The 9,768-nt window shown below is 38.4% G+C and overlaps 1 long non-coding RNA gene across 1 annotated transcript; it reads right to left on the reverse strand.

Moving 5' to 3' along the window:
- Window positions 1-1,050: 1,050 nt before the first annotated feature.
- Window positions 1,051-1,775, reverse strand: LOC125177840. Its single transcript, XR_007156680.1, has 3 exons — window positions 1,730-1,775; window positions 1,434-1,522; window positions 1,051-1,067 (listed from the first exon to the last, which is right to left on the reverse strand). It is a non-coding gene; the product is annotated as an uncharacterized LOC125177840 (long non-coding RNA).
- Between the last annotated feature and the right edge of the window lie 7,993 nt (window positions 1,776-9,768).

The raw sequence follows: 9,768 nt of genomic DNA on the forward strand, positions 1-9,768 counted from the left end.
TTCCTAACCTCTCAACGGTGAAGTTTAGATCGTGAAGACAAAGTAAAACACAAAAATTTACACTTTTATTTTCTGAAAAAAAGTTCGAATTATTCATTAGAATTTTTTCTTCATACGTTCAACAGTGGATGTAACATTTTGCCAAATAACTCGCGAACGAAGGAGAAATCGAAAAAATGTCACGAGCTAAACATCACCATTAGGTTCTGATAAATACGTGTTCAAAGTTACATTGAGCTGCGTTCGTTAGTAGAGGAGTTTTTTTTTTTTTTGGAGACCGGCGGTAAAATTGTGGAGACCGGAGAAAGTTTTGGAGACCGAAGGAAGTTATATAGACCGGCAGTAAAATTGTCCAAGACTTGGTATAACTCCACTCGTGTAGGATTGATAGCAGGAGTGTAGTGGATTGTTGGTGCAAATAAAGCACGATGATAAAATCTAAAATCAATTTTTTGAATATATATACTTAGTTTTTTTTAATATATTCGTTTGCAGAATAGAAAAAAACAATATTTCGCATGATAAATCAAACTTCCAAGGGAACTTGTCGTTTTATTTGAAAATATTGGATTATCCATTTCGAATTTGCAAATACTTAAGTCGTACCTTTAATTTTCACTAGGAAATATTCGAGACTTATAGAAAACGGAATTTTACACTGACTTCTTTATTTTATCTATGACGAGCAAACTAGAGAAATATCAACACGCACATAAATAAATCATTCGAATGAAAACATGAATGTTAAAATGGAAAATTTGCACTATGATTGGCCGATAGAAATATTAATTTGCTATGACTTTGATTCCTTACGCAAAAAAATTGCTACGGCGGTGAGCTTTCAGACCCACTTTCAGTTTCAGTGGGGGGAGGGGGTGATGCAATTGAAGACAGTGAAGAGGTGACCCACTTTCAGTGGGGGAGGGGGTGATACAATCGAAGAGAGTGAAGAGGCGACCCACTTTCAGTGGGGGAGGGGGTGACCCACTTAATCAGTCCAGGAGGAGGGCCCAGTAGCCGAGTTGATCTACCAGGAGGGTTAGCGGCGGAGGGAAGGCAACCCAGGTCTGAAATGCACGAGTCATTCAACAGTCATGCGTGACGTCACGACACACTATGACGTCATACGTGACGATGACGTCACGTAGTATAGCGGCTTGATTAGCGCACTGAATTTATACACTAACTGCCATGTATTAAATGTGTCATACAGCAACTAGACGCCACACAGCAGGTTTGCGCCACACAGGAGGTGGGCGCCACACAGGAGGTGGACGCCACACAGCAGGTGGGCGCCACACAGGAGGTGGGCGCCACACATCAGGTGGGTGCCACACAGTAGGTGGGCGCCACACAGCGGGTGGGCGCCACACAGCAGGTGGGCGCCACACAGCGGGTGAGCGCCACACAGCAGGTGGGCGCCAGGTGCTCACCGTCCACGCGGACCTCGACAGTCTTGCCGCCCACCAGCGAGCCGTCCAGGCACTCGGCGGCGTCCTCAGCGCCGCCCAGGCTGTAGAACCTGCGGGGGGTACTAGTTCACATGCATTATTTATGGCCAGTCAACTGGTATGAAAAACGGCCATAAACGGCCAATATGGCCAAAATAAAGTGGCCATCTGGCAGTCATGAAGCACGGCGAGCACAATAATGATTACCGACACGCGGGCCTCGCTCCACCAGTTCATGGGGGAAGAGTCTCCCCCCCCCATCCTCTCTGGGGGCTCACCTCACCACCCCGTGGGGGAGAGTCTCCCCCGCACCCCCTTTGGGGGCTCATCACACCCCCCCGTAGGGACGAGAGTCTCTCCCGCACTCCCTTTGGGTGTTGTAACAGAAGCGATGCTTCCGAATTTCTCGAATATCCTGCGTAGAGCCTCAGCGTCCACCTGAGGGCTCAAGGGCTCAACCCGCACCGCGGGGTAACGTAAGGTCTCGTCCTCCCCTGGGGGTTTAGGGGTTCAACCCCCCATCGCTGAACATTTGGGTTCCACGCCACTCATAATTGGGGGTCGAATTCCCCCCGCCTGAAGTCCTGCACTAATAAATGTGAGGTCAGCATTTATAAATAAAATCATAATTTTATTTATAAATGGTCGTAAATTATAAATTATAATTATATTTTCTTAGAATAAATAATTATAATTCTATTATAGACCATTTAAAAATAATTAATTATTTATAAATGGTCATAAATCAGCATCCAGAAGTAATAAGCAAACCAAAAATTGTGTTCGGTATAGAAAATAAATAACATATTTATAAATAAGAAAATAATGAACAACATCCGCTTGGCTTGTAAGGTTTAGGCCTCGAGGCCGCAGGTTCTCCTGTATATGACTGCCTAATCCATTAACAACCAGAGGTGGGCAGTAGCGCGCTACATGTAGCGGTAGCGGCGCTACATTACGCTACATTACAGGCAATGTAGCGGTAGCGGTAGCGCCCGCTACATATTTAAGTAGCGATACGAGGTTTTGCCGCTACAGCGCTACCGCTACATTTATAGATAAAGCCTTTAGATTTTACTTAATAGTATTAAATATTATTTAAAAACCTGCATGATACATACATAATATAAATTACAGAATACGAAAAGACGAAAGATTTCGGTGTAATGTTGTCAACCTCAGCCTGTTACTAGTGTCGACATGTTAGTTGTTACTTTTAAGTTGTTACCAGTTACCACTTTCAGGTATTTTTAGCGCATTTTCTCATTTATGGAAAAAATGCACTATTGTGCTTGCCATGCCCGTCTGTTCGTCCGTTCGTCTGTCTGTCTGTCCGTTGCTTTCTCGTTTTCGTCGACGGGAAAATGCGCTCTCTGTCACTCACTGCAGTGAGTACTGAGTTATATTTTACCATTTTTCAGTTTGCTTACAGTTATTTTTACACAGTTATTTTTATATTTCACCTTCCCTACATAGATGTCTACCTTAATCTTCCAATCTCAAAAATAATCCCGATATATATACAAATAAAAGACTGATTTTTTATGTATATGTGGATAATTTTTGAGACTGGCAGATTAAAGTAGACATCCATGTAGGGAAGGTAAAACATAAAAATAGCTGTAACTTTTATTACTGTATCTAACCCGTACTAGTTCGGTTAGGTTAATTGCAATAAAGTTGCATTGAAATGTTTTGAAAATGTTTTATTATCATTATATGTTTATGAGTAAATCCAAATAGCAGAACAATAAATATTTAGAGATTTCCAACAATTTTGGCCATTGTAGCGGCTAATGTAGCGGCGCTACATTTTACCGTAGCACCGGTGCGGTAGCGCTAGCTACAATCTAGTGGGTGTAGCGGTTGCGGTAGCGCCCGCTACATCTAGAGCATGTAGCGGTAGCGGTAGCGGCGCTACATTTTAAAGTAGCGCTGCCCAGCTCTGTTGACAAGTAATAAAGATTATAACAATTTAATTTGCTCGCCGCTCGTTCCAGCAGAATCAAATACAAGGGTATCTCCTACAACATTTTCGTTTTCTTTCACAAAAATTTCTTCCATCTTAAAAAACATTTTCCACGGTAGAACTAATTTAAATTCAACATTAATTTGCAAATATCAAAGCAACAAAACGATCGCGTCCAAGTGCTACGACCGCTAGGACACTGTCTCAATTTTGCTTACCTACAAAATGCGATTGTTGCTGGTCACTGCACGAGAGTATCACTATAATTTTAGCTGCTATCTACAATTCGTGAACGTACTGTGATGCATGAACCATAATTGTGCGTTATTATGGAATCATTTTAATACATGAACTATGGAGTAAAAATTATCACGAACACCAAGGAAATTCGATATGAATTGCCAACTGCAGCCTTCAGGGCAGTTGCCCATAGCCTGGGGGTTGGTCCACAGCGCATAACTGATGGCGATAAGAACCTCCTACAGAAAGAGTTACTTTCAAAACGCTTCGCAATCACAGTGCAAGTAATCTCTACTGGCTTACAAACATGACAAGATTATTATAATGGAATATAAAGTCAGCAAGCATTTGTGCTTCTAAGAATTTTACCAGTTCGTGTAAGAAATTGTACTGTATCATGGAATTTTCCTCTCTTTGACGTCAAAAGTTATCTATATTGGCCAATATGAAATTTAAAGGTTTGAAACCTCTTCGACAACGTGCAACAAATTACTGCCAATGTGCTCTCAAGTAAGGAAAAGAAGGATTTTTACGTGTGCAGGTTTTATTTGAAATATCAATCTCCAAGTTCCAACCTGTTGCTACGGAGATATAGAATGTACACGAGATATTAATGTAGTAGGCCCATGGCAAATGCAGTCGTGTACCAAAGTATATGAGGAAGTGTTCCACGCTAAGCATATTTCAGTGCTGATTCTTACACATACTCGATGCATATATTCGTTGTGATGATGATTGATAGATTTGCTTTCTGTCGATGATGATGTGCTGGAGATTGCCAGCAATATAGAATAGTTGAGTCAGCGCTAGAGACATGCACGTGCTCAGTCTTGGCTATGTTACATCCATTCCGCCAAATAATATTAAATATAAAGCAGTAATTTTATCAAAGATATATTTGAAGCTTTACCTATTATTAAGATGTTGAGTGCGAAGCAAATTTTCAGGGAATGATGCTACTCGCGAGCTGTGTAGTAATATTCGGAAAGTGCGTTCAATAAGTTAGTTTAATGGCCACACTTTTACTAGCGCTTCAGCTATCTCGCACGGTCGCACCGAAAGTCAAGATGAACATCACCAACGAGTTGGAAGGTCTCAGTAATGGAAAAATACACAAATCAAACATTGTCAAGATAAGTACAAGAATCGGCGACAGGCCTATTATTCGATGACGAAGATACTATACTATACCAAGACTGTCCAAGGCAGAATGCGTTCTTCGTATACGGAAATGAGACAGTTGCCTAGGGGTGTAATTTTAATCAGATCATCCGAAAATCGAAGAGAGACGAGCACTATTTACTCTATTCTATAAATTTTCTAGTGGATCCACAGACTTATATAATCGTCACTACTGATCACAAAGCACGCAGCGCTTAGTGATTGTGTTGTGTGTTGGGGTAACTGATTTGAAAATACTGGCGCCACACCTGCCTAATGACACTATTTTATTCACATTATTTCAATCTTTAGATGAAATTTAGATTACCCATATATGTAAAACCAAAGCTTGAATAACACAAATAATTATCGAGAGAAAAATTAGTTTATTAATTTTTAATTACTCCGCGATTCGAACAATCGAGTGACATTATTATTATTTCATTGGCACTCAAGCGATTCGAAGATAACAATGATGGAAAAATTAATACCTTTTTCCAGGTCACCATCAGCTGAAACTGTATTTGTCTCTGGGTAAATTTATGAATAATTCCGCCATTAGCTTGCCGGCATGGCAGCACATCCGACTAATGGTTGCATATATCACGCGGTCTTGACAAGAAAATTATTACATATTATTACAGAAAAAACATATTACATATTATTACAGAAAAAAATTCTTCGTGTTCAGTAATTTTCTGCAGTGAAACACACACATACGGTACATAATGCATGTGCTCGTTATGATAAAGGTTAATGAATATATTAATTACAATGAAAAAACATTATAACGTAAAAAAAAAATTTAGAACAAGAATCGCATAGTATACTTGTGGAATATATTAATGCCAAATGTTTTTTTCATAATACAGTCGACAATGACGGCTGAGGTTTGGTTGCTTTGAGGAATAGTTTAGTCATAGCTAAAAAACGATCGTGCTCAGTCATGGCGGATCGGTCTGCACGTAGCCCACTCGGTAATAATGTATGACTGAAGTCTTGTAAATATTTTTGATGCTCCTAGCACTTGTCCGTTGAAAGATAGGTGCGGAGCTTAGGTGGAAGTTCTAATATTTGTGAGGGTTCGTTACTGTCTTTGAAATACGACAAATACAACTAGTCATAGAGGCCAATGCATCAAAAACATGTGAAAACTTTTCATAATGTATAATAGTATAGTAATTCACGGAGGAGATGTCCAAGATGCTCACCTGCATAAGATCAGACGTGCTTGCTAAGTTTTCTAAGAGCCACACAGTAATTATCTGCATTGTCTATGTATTAAATTAAGGAAGACTTGGCAATCCAGGTTATATTCGAACAAACGAGCATTTTTCTGGAATATGAGCAACAGATATCATATACTAATTAACAAATCACTACCCAAGTTTAAGCAACAACAGAAACAAAAATAAAAGTGATTTATAATCAGTAATGTACGTGGCAGGGAACTTACATTACATAACGGCAGTGGTTAGAACCTTTCAGCTCGACGGATACATTAAGACAGATACGGTGTTGCAGCCAGACCATCTAACGTCTCACGGTCATCTGAATATGAACTTTATTCATGTAGAAATAAGGCGCGTATTACAACATTCATGGTCATCTGAATATGAACTTTATTCATGTAGAAATAAGGCGTGTATCACAACATTCATCCCACCCAAAATTTGTTGCTCACTTTAACTGGCAATTCCTTTTACAAATTAATTTACTTTACAAACGAAATAGAAACATTTTCAAACGAAGATTCGTGTAATACGTTGCTTATTAATAACCTTATCGATCTGAGGACGGTAGTATCTACGATACCCAGAGTATCTACGATTCCCAGAGTATCTACGATACCCAGAGTATCTATGATACCCCAGAGTATCTACGATACCCAGAGTATCTACGATACCCAGAGTATCTACGATACCCAGAGTATCCACGATACCCNATGGTCATCTGAATATGAGCTTTATTCATGTAGAAATAAGGCGCGCATTTTAACATTCATCCCACCCAAAATTTGTCATAGAACGATACAAATTTGTCATTCTATGTCGAAGAATTTGTCATCTACGATACCCAGAGTATCTACGATACCCAGAGTATCTACGATCAGGAAGATCGAGAGTTTGATCATGACGAGGTGTAATAGGCTTGAGCAAAACTGCGGAATTTTTAAGTCCTTAACGACATTTTACTTGCAACCCCTGCCAGATAATTTTGATACCCATATGTTTTCTCTAAACGCTTTAAATGTCGGAATAGATAAAAAAACATTTATATGAGCAACAATGCGATATAAGCTATGAATGCATAGACCAGAAGTAGAAGTTATCTTGTCAACCCGGAAAACTTTTCTTACGATGAGAATTCCTAAAGGGACGTCACGGCCGGGACTCGCTGGGACCTGGGGTAACTCGCAGTAACTTTGGGGTAAAAACATTCATAAAAAAAATAACTTACTTAACTTAACATGATCAGTTAGTTTCTCCTGTGCACATCATCAGGAGTGGGGTCCCACAAGGAGCCATTTTATCACTCACATTATTTAATGTCATGCTCTCAGATCTACCCCGTGTGAGAGTAGTGACTCTGGCAGAGTATGCGGATGACATTGCCATGATGCCATCTATTGCAGTACGTGGTCGGTTAAGGAGTGCATTTAGCTGCTAAGAAAAGCTTTCCTTCCTTGAGTGCCATGGTGGCTTCTGCTCTTGGTTCGGTGGTCCTGACTGGACCTGACTTGGGAGAGGTACAAGCCCGTATACAGGTACAACTTGTGAATCAAATTTTGAACTGGACTCAATTCAGGGGATTTCAATTGAATCCCGAAAAACAAAAGTATTACTATTTACTTGTAAAAATGTTAACTACCCTCTCCCTCATGTTAGGATCGATAATGTAAATATTGAGAATTTGTCAGAACATATTCATACAAGTATATCTCATCTGGGCCTTTTGCTTGACTCCCCAGCATTGGGAGGGAAAGATCACATAAACCACCTCAGAGAAAGCTGCATCAGGAGGACCAATGTGATGCAGGCAATGTCAGCACACCACTGGGGAGCTGATAGGGAAGTTTTACAAAGCAGTAATAAAAGTAAGCTATTAAAATCACTTGTTTGCTTGAATTGCAAGTTAACCAGGAATTTAAAAGCAAAGAAAATACCACAAAAATTTGCCGTATCTTTATAAGGGAAAGATATGGCGAATTTTTGTGGTATTTTCTTTGCTTTTAAATTCCTGGTTAAAAGTAAGCTTGATTATGGCTCCATGTTTTATGAGACAATAGACTCATTCATAAATCAGAATTCTCCTAAATGAGTCCTTATTACCCATCAGTGAAGACTGAAGAGTCTCCTGATGTTAAACTCTTAACACTGATATAATATTAAGAAAAAATAATAAAAATAATGCCAAATATTGCAGATTGGTCTGACAAGAAGGCTGTTTTGCAACTACTATAACTTATCACAAATAAGCTTTGGTGTACACATTTTGAATGGCAGCAAGACTGGAATGTTTCTACTTCTTGTTTATTCCGATTACTTCATAGTGATGTGTATATATTTTTAATTAATTGATAATTTTACTGCTGGACTGCTCACCTCTGTTGAATTTGATAGATTTTCCAAACCCAAAGAATCCTGATTTAGATTTACACATGGAAAGAGCGATTAAACTGCGTCCACTTGATATGATATGTTTGAATAAATTATAATTATTATTAAAATCTTGCTAAAATAAAAAATTTCACATTTTGAATGTTTGTAATTTTGTTCAATCATGCTTTGTTGTGAAGAATTTAATTGTACTAAGAGATAATTTAACTACTGGTAAATGTTGATGTTGTTCAAGTTTTCCTCTTGGCAGATACTGAACTTTACTCGCAGTTCATCGGAAAAGTCTCAGAAAGAGAGTGAAATTGGGTTATTAATGCATAGGTAATAATTTACCAGTTATCTCACTGTTCTCTCATGTAGAATACTCTACTTTCTTGTAGACCAGTTGACTTTATTATTATTATTTTTGCCATTTGTTTTCTTGGCTGTGGACGTGGTTTATCAATGGCAAACATTCTGAATTTTTGTTGGACTAGAAATGATGTCAAACTTGAACATTAGGTCTCCTTTAATATTAAAATTAGTTAACCTAATTCATTCAGTAAGTAAAATCTCAGTTGGTGTAAAATTTTCAAAGCAATTGAAATGAGTCAAAAATTTATTTAAGTTACCAAACTCTGTCTTGTTGATACAAGAGAATTTCATTAATTCTTCAATGTAAAGTCAGGCTACCAGAATGATAGGAAAAATGATACTAAATTAATAGTTTAATATATACAATAAAGCGTTGCTAATATCATTTCTGTCTAAATTTTTTAGCTGTTGCTGTGTCACTAAATTGCTGGACTGCTTATCCCTTCTGAGTTCGTAAAGTTGGCAGTGATTTTGCTGTTACACAATTCTTAAGTTAATTTACCTTAACCTAAAGGCTAAATGCACAATAGATCTTGATCTACATGCATAGCCCATATTGTATAATGTCTTGTTATAAACCTGGTGTCAATAATACATAATAATTTCTTGTACAGAATTTTGGGACTTTCATCAAAATTTTGATTGCTGGCCAATATTTGGTGTACAAAACTTTAGTGTGACCTCCCTTTTCAGTGGAAGGAAAGATCTATTTTTTGTATGATCTCAAGACTTTGTATGTGGATATATTGTGAGCATCACTTCACAATTCTTGCATGGAATGTTGTCTGCAAGTGAGACTTCACTTGCAGGTGAAGACAAGACTTCACCTTTTCTGTTCTGTATATGCTGTGAACTCCACTATGCTGATAATCCAAAAAATTATCTTTTCAGACCTTTCTAAAAAGAGTAGATTTCTCCTGATAATATCAGGAACAAGTTGGCAGCGTGAACATAGCCTTTTGTATAATATTTT

This window comes from Hyalella azteca, unplaced genomic scaffold (assembly GCF_000764305.2).
Source record: "Hyalella azteca isolate HAZT.00-mixed unplaced genomic scaffold, Hazt_2.0.2 contig5225, whole genome shotgun sequence".
NCBI classification, from domain to species: Eukaryota; Metazoa; Arthropoda; class Malacostraca; order Amphipoda; family Hyalellidae; genus Hyalella; species Hyalella azteca.